Source organism: Delphinus delphis, chromosome 18 (assembly GCF_949987515.2).
Source record: "Delphinus delphis chromosome 18, mDelDel1.2, whole genome shotgun sequence".
Classification (NCBI taxonomy): Eukaryota; Metazoa; Chordata; class Mammalia; order Artiodactyla; family Delphinidae; genus Delphinus; species Delphinus delphis.
In genome coordinates this window covers 16452130-16463391 of record NC_082700.1, presented here as the reverse complement: position 1 = coordinate 16463391, position 11262 = coordinate 16452130, and positions in this window count along the sequence as shown.

The window sequence follows — 11262 nt, the reverse complement described above, 5'->3', positions numbered from 1 at the left end:
CGATGAAATATTCCAACTTCAGATTTCATTCCTAGGAAATTGTCTGCCAATACCCACTTTCTGGCTGTTCCTACTTGACTTCAAAATGTCTAGATAAAGGTGATTCATCAATCACCTTGACATTTTATCTTCCCAGTGCTGGATGCTTGGTGTTACTCAAACCATCTTCTTGAGGATTCTCAATTTTCCACTTTCCATCTGAATATTTTGATAGAGGCAGGAAATTGAAAACACACAAAAACAGTGATTGGCTTGTTATAATGATAGCAGGAGGGAGCAAGCAATGATAATCAGAGTGTGAGGGTTCTTATGAGTGAATTCTGCCTCAGTGTCGTCACTTCCAAAGACCTGCACTGCCACTCCCTTTCAGTCACCTCTCCCATGGTCAGACACTGGACTAGGCCATTATCAGGAATTGTCCATATTTGACACCCCAGATGCCAATTTCCCACTGTCTGGGCAAAAATCTTTTGTCTATCGGACTTGTATTCCCTCATCCATGCCTGTTGACCCTGATTCTGGCTGAAATCAACCAAAATATCAACTCAGCCTTTCAGCAGTTTCCACAGGAAATCAAATTGTTTAAGCGTGTCATCACGTCTGAGGTCATAAGTGAAGATGTTATGGAAACACACAAAAAAGGTTGCATATGGTAAAATATTACTGTTTTCCAAAGTCCAGACCTCCCCAAAGAGGGGTCTACCCTCCTCACACCTAGTGCCTAACCCACAGACTCCTCTCCCAAACCCCCCTCCTCTCCTACTCAAGTCTTCACTCAAGTTCTCCCATCTCTTGTGCAAGGAAAGTCCATTCTGCTCCCAGCTCCTACTCCCCCCAAAGCCAGAGTATCCATTGAAACAAATGTCGAGTATGCTGCGGAGTTTCAGGAATGAAGACAGGAAAACGTATTGGTAAGGGATGAGGCCAAACAGCCAAGAATATGAAATGATGAAGGAGTTCTGAGGGAAGGGGTTTGAGAAAGAATCCATTAGAAATCAAGGTGTGTTTGCACCCTCTGTACCGCGTGCTGACCTAGGTTTTGCATCACTGATCCTCAGTGTCTGAAAACTATATGTAATCACTATAACTGAAGTACTACTGTGGGTAGGTATCCATCCATTAGGACTTAACAGCATAGAGGTTAGATGCAAGGGCTCTGGAATTCAACTGCTTCCTTACTAGCTCTGAACACGTTACTTACCTGCTCTGTGCCTCATCTCTAAAATGGGAGTAATAAAAGTACTGCCTCCCCACCTAGGGGTTCCCTGGTGGCGCAGTGGTTGAGAGTCTGCCTGCCGATGCAGGGGACATGGGTTCGTGCCCCGGTCCGGGAAGATCCCACATGCCGTGGAGCGGCTGGGCCTGTGAGCCATGGCCGCTGAGCCTGCACGTCTGGAGCCTGTGCTCCGCAACGGGAGAGGCCACAGCAGTGAGAGGCCTGCGTACCGCCCCCCCCAAATAAAGTACTGCCCCCAAGGCAGATGCAGCATTTGTAGAGAAATGATAATGAAAATTGGTATATAGCGTTGGGTCTCCCAGGTGTCTTTAAGCTGGCAGTGTATTTCTTTGTTATTTTAAAAATACAACATTCTACATTTTAGGTAGAATTTTTTTAATAGCCTAAAGAAAGGCTACGTGCGTTTTGACCAGAACAAAGAGGTGCAGGACTTTCATATAAAAGGGATCATCCAAAATTAGTGTAGTTCAAAATATTCGTCTAATTTTGAGGGTTCCGGTAACAGGTGACAATTTAACAATTTTTGAAAATGTACTTTGAAATTGGTATTGGCATAGTTACTCTCCTTGAGGTAGGATTTTAAAGCTTTTCCCACACGGGCATTCTATCTGGCTTGGGACCAACCTCAGAACAAAGCAGAACCACCTCTTACATGCACACGGTTGCTCTACTGTAGGTGCCCCCAACAGCTCGCTTGAAGGAACTCAGCTTGAAAGGAGAAATTGTATAGTTTTAACGGCATATTAATTTGTATAAAATAACCTGCTCTGCTAAGAACCACTGTGTTTTGATTTGGTGCTTCGATGATATTTTTGGTGTGAAAATTATATTGTATCCACAAGGACTGTATTAATTTGCCAAAATTTTGTAAACTAGTAAAGTTATTACCTTCCTTCAATTTATACTTCCAAAAGTCTTTATGATTTGGTCTGCTGTACTCTGGGTTGGTTATGCTCACAGAAAACATAGTCGTCACCTGGAAAAAAAAGTTTAGCATAGAAAGTAACAGGAAAAGTCTGCAGTAAGAAAGTCTCACATACGTTAAATCGGAGTCCAAAAAAAAGTAGAGAGAGTGAGGAAGAGGCAATACATGATGAGATGGTGACCATTTTCTAGAACTACAGAAGGATACCAATCACGTACTCAGGGAGTTCTATGAATCCGAAGCAGGAAAATAAAAAGGATGCCACACCTACAGAGACCATGGTGCAAACTCAGAAAACCAAAGACAAGGAGGATGTCTTGAAAGCAATTAAAGAAAAAAATGCATATTATCTGTGAAGAACTGGCCAACAAGAATACTTTTCAAGAGCAATAAAAGAAGTCAGAATGTAATGAAATTACTGGTTTGATGAGTTTTTAAAAATCTAGAAGTCTATGTCTAGCTAAAATATCCATAAAGAAGGAAGTTCAATGAAGATATGTTCAAACAAACAAAGATTGAGTTTTCTACTAACAGACCTACGCGAAAGGAAATTCTGAAGGATGTATTTCAGGAAGAAGGGAAATAATCCGAAACAGAAGGTTTGAGATGCAAGGAAAAATGAAAAATAAAGGTAGTAGCAAGTATGAGCTTAACTTCAAATAAATATTAATTATGCACGTTAATAGTGATTATAATTTCTTATGGTTTTAAAAATATATATAGAATTAAGATGTACAACAACACATGACAGCATATAAGTCAGAAGAAGTGTGAATGGATTTAAAGTATTCTAATGCCCTTATACCAGCACACAACCCAATAGAAAAAGAGAAAATAACTTGACCAGGCAAGTCACAACATAGGAAATGCGAGTATTAAATAAATATATGTAAAGGTGTTCAATCTCGTTAGTACTCAGGTAAATGCAAATTTAAACCACCCTGAGGTATCACTACATAAGCACCAGAACAGCTAAAATATAAAGAAATGATAATAGCAGGTATTGACAAAGATGTGAAACAATGGAATATTTCAAACATTGTTCATGAGAATGAAATTGGACAGCAACTTTCAAAAACAGTTTAGGAATATCTACTAAATTTGAAAAAACCCATACTACATGATCCAGAAAGGTGTATACCCTGATATATACAGATTAGATAGATAGATAGATAGATAGATAAATCCAAGTGTTATATATCCAACAGTAATATGGACCAATAGTTATGTAAAAGAATGTTCACAGCAGCATTACTTGAAATAGTTGAAAAATGAAGACAACCCCCAAATCCTCAATATGCAATGGTTTTAATGAACTGTGATCTATTCATGCAATTTAAACTTGTACAAAAATAATGTTGAGCAGGGCTTCCCTGGTGGCGCAGTGGTTGAGAGTCCGCCTGCTGATGCAGGGGACACGGGTTCGTGCCCCGGTCTGGGAAGATCCCACATGCCGCAGAGCGTCTGGGCCCGTGAGCCATGGCCGCTCAGCCTGCGCGTCCGGAGCCTGTGCTCTGCAATGGGAGAGGCCACAACAGTGAGAGGCCCGCATACCGCAAGAAAAATAATAATAATAATAATGTTGAGCAAAAGAAGCTGGACACAAAACAATACACACTATATGAGTTCATCTTTTAAAAATGCAAAAAGCAGGGAAAACCAAATATCATGCTTAGGTGGGAAAACTATAAAGCAAAGCAAGGAAGTGATTCTCATAAATGCCAAGAGGGTGGTTACTCTTAGGGGACGTTTCAAGGGAGCTGATGCTTCAGCTTTGACGTGACGAGTGCTTACACTTACACAGCGAGTGGCTAAATCTCTGTACACTTTTCTGTGTACATTATATTTCACTATACAAATGGACTGTTAATAGTCTTTTTATGAAGCGTTAACTTGTGTAAGTTACTTAACCTCTCTGAACTTTAGTTTTCGCATCCTATTTAGAAATATATAATAATATCTGTGGTATTATAAGAGCTAAAACTTCTGACTATCATAATACCTCTGAATGTCATAATACCTCCATACAGGTATAGAAGTTTCTTTCAATTTCCCCTCAACACCCTCCTTTTACTACTTGCCTTGGTCCTAGATGTTATTCACTTGGCCAGGGGCTAAAAGGAGAGGGTGGAGAGCTTTGAAACAGCCAGGGGACCCATAGAAGGGTGCTTTGTGCTCATCTCTGCTGCCATTGGAAGTCTCACCCCAAATAGGCAGGAATAAAGGTTTACTGTACCAAGTTCCCCTAGGGCAATAATAATAAATGGGCCAACCCAAGGGAGTCATATGAATGTATTTCAACTACCTGATGAATTAAGGCCTTTGGCGGTAGATAATAACCATCATGTTTAATATGGTTTATATAGGAAAATCCTTTCCAGGTTCCAAATGTACAGGACTAACTTAAACATTCCTCTACACACTCATTTTTAAAAATTAATATAATTCATGATCATGCTTTCTAAAAATATCTGTTAACTAAAAGCCAAGTAAAGCATACCCATTAAAAACAGCCAGAACAATAATAATGATTTTTAAGAGAGGAGAGTAGATGTTATCAGGCAATTGGGATAAACTGGCTACTATGGTTGAGGACCAGATCTATGGCCAAGACTCCTGGCAGCTCAGTGTGGTGAAAGGAACACCTGCCTTTTCCCCACAGGGCAGTGACCAGAGGGACGGGGCTGACGGGAGGGGGCGGGATACCAAGGAGCCCAGGGCATCTGCAGGTTTCCTAACATCTCTGGGCCTGTTTTCTTCTCTATAAAAGTGGTGGGATTGACTAGATTACATTAATGTCAGTTTTAGTTCTAGAATGTTGTGAATCATCCTTGATTCACTGATCAATATTTTTAAATACCCAGTTTATTCAGAGAAACAATTGATTTTTCCTGGCATTGGTTTGTAGGAGGACTCGTGTCTGGCCCCATCTTCCTTCACCCATCAGCTGAATTCAGCAGATAGCTGCTCCTGTATTCTGGAAGCAAAGCTCTTCTATGGTTCGTCTTTTGTGCTTTCCAGGTTTCCTCTTCCGTCCCTGCCGTCCTTCCCAATCTCCTCTTCTGCCTGTTTCACCCACCAGACTTCCAAATGGGGGCTTCCTCTGTGCACTAGCTCTTCTCCTGTCTGACTCAGCTATACTCTGTCTGCGTCTCCTTTTCCTCCCCACAGTGTGAAATGCCATCTCTGTGCTGACGGCTCCACAAATGTTATCTCCACTCAGCCCCCCGTCATGTCTTACTCACTTTCACACTATTCCCCTAGAACACACTTTACTCTTCCCTACCTTGGGAACTTTAGATCTGCTGTCTCCTGTTTCTAAGACACTCTTCAAGTCTTTTCCTAGTCCTTCATTTATCGTCTTAAAACTCACTTCTTCAGAAAGCCTGTCTCTCTCCACTCTATCAACATAAGCACCTGCCAATCATTCTCAGTCACATAGCCTAGTTAATGTCTTTTTAGCACTTGTTACAAGCTATCAATATTTTCCTTTATTTATTTGTTACTTTGTTGTTCGTCTCCTCCATTATAACCCAAGCACTGGGAGTACAGGATGGTATCTGTCTGTTCTCCCAAGGACCTAGCACAGAGCCAGGCACAGAGCAGGTGCTGATAAATTTCTGTTGAATGAATGGGTGTATGAATATGATTCTTCTGGTTTCTTAAGCTAATAGAGCCCCTCACACTCTTTTCTGGTGACAGAGTCTAGAACACACGGAGTCTAGAACACCTAGAGAAAATGGGTCTTAACAGAGTTCTTGGATGTCTCTCTGAAGGATCAAAGCTTCAAGGGAGGTTTGGGAAAGAGCAGGATGGGAGTCATTCCTAGTCTGCTTCTCTGAAGAGTGTCCTAAAAAACAATTCTGCTATGTTATCTTTTCCAAAGATGGCCACAAAAATACTTCCCAACCCACATACTTTTCTTAAGATGTGATGCAGACATTCCTCCTATTGAGAGGTAGGCTCTGCATTCTTTCCCCTTGAATCTGGGTAAGCTTATAACTTTAGCAGAAATGACATTGTGTCTTACAAGTTCCCCTGAACAAAGAAACAAATAAGAAACAAGGCTACAGCATAAAAGGGAATACAGCTTTTACCTGGTTCTCCTGGCATACTTGCTCTTGGAACCTAGCCACCGTTCTATGAGAATGCCCAAGCAGCCACATGGAGAGGCCATATGAAGGTGTTCTGACCAATAGCCTCAGCTGCAGTAACAGATGAAAACCAGTATCAACCAACAGACATGTGAGCGAGGAAGCCTTCTAGGTGATCCCAGACCTCCAGTTACCAAGTGAACCCAGCCTTTGAGTCTTCCTAGTTGAGTCCCCTATCATGTAACAGAGACAGGCCATCCCCAGATCGCCCCTCTCCAAATTCCTGGCCCGCAAAATCAGTGAACATAATAATTTTTTAAAAAAATTTTTATTGGAGTATAGTTGATTTACAATGTTGTGTTAGTTTCTTCTGTACAGCAAAGTGAATCAGTTATACATACACATATATCCACTCTTTTTTAGATTCTTTTCCCATATAGGTCAGTACAGAGTACTGAGTAGAGTTCCCTGTGCTATACAGTAGGTCCTCTTAGTTATCTATTTTATATATACTGGTGTGTACGTGTCAATCCCAATCTCCCAAATTATCCCTCCCCCTCGCCCTTTCCCCACCCTGGTAAGCATAACTTACTTACAAAACAGAAACAGAGTCAAATAGAGTCACAGATGTAAAATGGTTTTTGAAGCCATTACATTTTGGGGTTTTGTTAGCAGCCGTAGTAACCAGAACACCAATATTATTTGCTGTTAGTTATAAAATGATTCCTATTCTCTCAATATCAGTTGCACAGGTGGTGGTATTGATACAACTGTGAAGATTTGCAGACAAGAATTCTACCTGGAGAAATGAACAGTTCTCCCACTTATGTATAAAATTAACATGTTGCAGCGAGCTAGGGTCGGTTCACACTGGCTTATGATGTACACATTCCCAATGTGTACATCTTTTCCCAACCAGCCATGGTGGAAATAATTACACCGTGGAAATTGGCAAGCACTATAAATCAGGGCTTTTTTCCCCTCCTCCATAGAACTGGCTTGCCAGTCCACCTCTAGGAATGTGTGGCTTCACTTCTTGGTAATAATCTTTCTGCCCTATTATAAAAAAAGAAAATTGGCAGTTTTTCCTCCAAGGCTCCTTTAAAGCCACCTGTGATGTTCCAAGAGCCGCAGGATGGCTCCCTACTCTAACATCCTCTTCCAGCATTTCCACGTTGGACCGTCCCATCCCTGCAGAGGTGGAGCAAGCCCAGATGTTCTGGGAGGGGCTGAGTGCCCCCAAGATTCCCTAGGAGAGAGGGGTTTTCCTGACTCCACTTAATTTGTGCCCACAGAAAGTTCTCCTGCTGGCCAGTAAAAGCATGTCCAGCAGGTCCAGCTCTGCCACATTTTCAGATGGGAAGGCACCCTCCATTCTCTTCTCTGCAGTGGCTGAGGACCACGCATATGACCCAGACACACACAAAAGGATGAAGCAGGCCCATGAATTAAGCCTCTAATAAAGACTTGTTGAATTGCATTATTGTCAATTCTCCCAGCGCATGAGTGGTACTTTCTGATGCCACTTTAATAAATTACATCTCCAGTGTATTTGCATAGCTATTAAGTATCTTCATTATTAGGATAGGAAATTGGGCAGCAAGGGATGAAGTATCAAGCCCTATGCTGGATGAACACAGTGGGAAATCCTAGAAGTAAAACCAAGTTTTGCATTCATTCAAACTAGAGTTTGAGGAAGAAAGATTTTAAACTTTAGGGTCATACAGCCTCATATCTTCATGTCAGCATTCTGCTTCTAACAACTTACCCTACAGATATATCTGCACACAGACAAATTAACAGATAGGTATTATAAGGACGTTTACCCAGGTATTGTTTGGGTTAATCAGTAAGTTACTAGTTTAAATTGTGGCCACCCGTGCAGTGAAATATTTTAAAAAGCCATTTTTAAAAGGAGGCAGGCCTGTATATATTCACATAGGAACATCTTTAAAATACTTTAAGTGAAAAATCAAGGCTGGAAGTCCCTGGTGGTCCAGTGGTTAGGACTCCCGCTTTCACTGCCAAGGACCCAGGTTCATTCCCTGGCTGGAGAACTAAGATCCCACAAGCCACGCAGCGTGGCCAAAAAAAAAAAAAAAAAAGTCAAGGCCATGCAGTCTGTAATGTTGCAAATTGGTCAAAAATAATATATTCATATATGTGAGTATTTGCATGGAAAATGTCTGAAAAGAAGCAGGAAAAACTGTTGGAGGGGTTAGGTTGAAAGGACAAGAAATTTGGAGTGGAAAAGAGCCTCATTTTTCATTGTAAATGGTTTTGTTGTATGTTAAATTTTTAACCATATGCATATCTTTTTTCCTGATGGAATCATTTATTCGATTACATCATTTAAAAAATTTTTAAATTTAAAAATTGAGGTAAGATACGTTTATAACATTACGTAAGTGTCGTGTGTATGAAGTCACATCACTAACACAACTTAATACAACTTAATAAAAGCACTTAATTTGTGTTAAGATGATTGAAATCCTTTTAGACAATTTTATTCCTCCTCAGCTTTATTGTTCCTGAGAAGATCTTCCAGTTATTGTTTGCTAGTCAACCACGCCCTTGTAAATTCACTCCGACCCCAAGCAGCTCTAAAAACATATCTGTTTTGTTTGTCACTTTATCTTCAGCACTAGAGCAGTACCTGGTGCACAATGGAGGCAAATAAACAATTAAAATATATAGTATGTACGATGGTGCTGTGAAAAAAATTCAGCAGAGAGGGAGAGGGGTGAAGTGCAACTTTTTAAAAAGGTGGTTAGGGCAAGTTTTATTGATAAGTCAATATTTGAGTAAAGACTTAAAGGATTTAGCAAAGCAAGGGATGAGGCAATTGGGAATAAGAGATTTCTAGGCAGAAGAGTAGCAAGTGCAAAGCCCTGAGGTAGGAGTGTGTCAATCAAATAATATGCTGAATTCTTTTAAACTTTACACTTTAAATATACATAGAACATTCCTTAACTTAACACAGGAACATGAACACAGTAGATTTGATTTATGCCATCATTTCTTTAATTCCCAGGGTTAAAGATGCTAACCAAGTAAACAATTTTATTATTTTAAGCAAATGGAGGTGACTGTTCAAAGGGAACTGGAGCTGAGGTTACTACCCAAGAGAATTGAGGTGACCCTTCCAAGAAAGTGTGGGTGATCCCTCTGACAATCGAAGTTGCTTTTTAACAAGTCATAGATATGCAGGGCAATTTTGCAAATAACCCTGAACCATAAGATTTGAGCCCCCTTTTCTGGACATCATCGCAATAAGGACACCCAGCCCACACCTGTCTAATGGAGTCATCTCTTAGCTCACACAACTGGGTTCAGGTTCACATTGACTAATTCTCCAGTCTGATTTGGGTCTGCAACCCCCTGAATTGGAATCGACAAACCTTCCTGTCACCTGATTCTCAGAGTCTCCACCACTGTAATGACACCTTGTTTCACTTTCTGTAGGGCTTTCTGATTCTCAGCACTTTCTTCATGGATCTCATCCGACTTGACCTCCACATGATATGTCGACTTGACCGACACTCTTGTTGACTAAGCCCGTTCCCCAAACTCTCACCTCTGACTTCCATAGCATAGTCTCCCACTAATCTAGGCTCTTTCCTAGTCTCCCCCTGCCTGGGGCCCTCCCTTAATCAGTAATGTTCCGAGGGCTGCTTTGACTCTTTTCTCTCTCCCCCTACACTGGCTTCTCACTTAAATGCTCATAACATTCTTCCTACATTAACCCACAGGAAGAAGGAGGCAATTCCCACTCCCATCCCCATCCCCATCATCATTGTAATGTATAAGTAATGGTACCTGCTGAGTATTAAACAGAAAAACCAATGACTCAGTGGATAACGTTTATCATATATAGAAGAAAACTAAGAGATTGTGTAGAAACACAAAACTATGCTATTTGCGTCTGTCCAAGCTCAGTCACGCTGGGCCTTCCTCTCCAAGGGGCACAATTGGAGTGAGATTTTTAGCTAAGAAAGCTGAAATCTGAACAAGCGTATTTTGCTCTTCCTGAAGAAAGGCTTGAATAGAAGGATGTGGTCAGCAGGTGACCTAAAGAAAGAACAGCCAGACAGTGCAGCCCTGTATCCACTGCACAGACCAGAGGGGAGGGAACCCGTGTGTTCTGACCTGAGAGCTCGCCTCCATGCTTCACGCTCTGTTTCCCCATCACCATCCCCAAGCCCCACCCAGGGTTTGCCCGAAGTAAGGGGTCCATAGCCAGGGTGTTTAAGAAAAGAATCCTATCTTTTGGTGTGTGGGTAAGAAAGAAAAAATATCAATAGAAAAGGCAGCAATGTCCCAGCCCCCATCTCAGCCCCACTCCTACCCTGGTCCTCAGGTGGAACCCCTCCATGGGTGCTGGCAGTGTCCTCAAGCTGATGGTGACTTACCACAGACATGAAGCTGTCACCTGTTCCGGGACCATGGCTCATCAGCTTGGGACTCTCACTTCCAGGGAGAGCAAAAGGAAGAGGTTGGGACCTTGAGACCATGAACTCAGGAATCAAACCAGCTGGGTTCAGATCCCCGCTCAGCCACTTACTGGTTGTATGCCTTCAGCAAGTTCCCTGCCTTACTGTACCTCAGTTTTCTTATCTGCAAATTGGGGATAAATAGAGCATCTAAGTCACAGGGTTTTAAGCACTCAATGAGCCAAGACAGCGCCTGGCTCAGAGTTAAATTCTCGATGTCACGCTAATGGGCGGGAAGCAGCAAGACGACTATGAACCTCAGTTCTGAGGAAATTCATTGCCTCTCCCAGTTTCTGCTCAGGAGAGCCAAGCTTGCTTCGCGGTGGTCCTTTTCCCCCAAGGCAACTGCATCAGAAGCATGGCACTTATCTCTCTCTGGTTATTTTTTTCTAAGACCCAAGCAGGAGGGAGGAATCAAATGACTGCTTTATCCTCCTCAGAGCAAACAGTTTAATAAATTATAGAACATTCTTCTGGCTGGTTCCTCTGGAGAGGCCAAAGTTACCTTTTGAA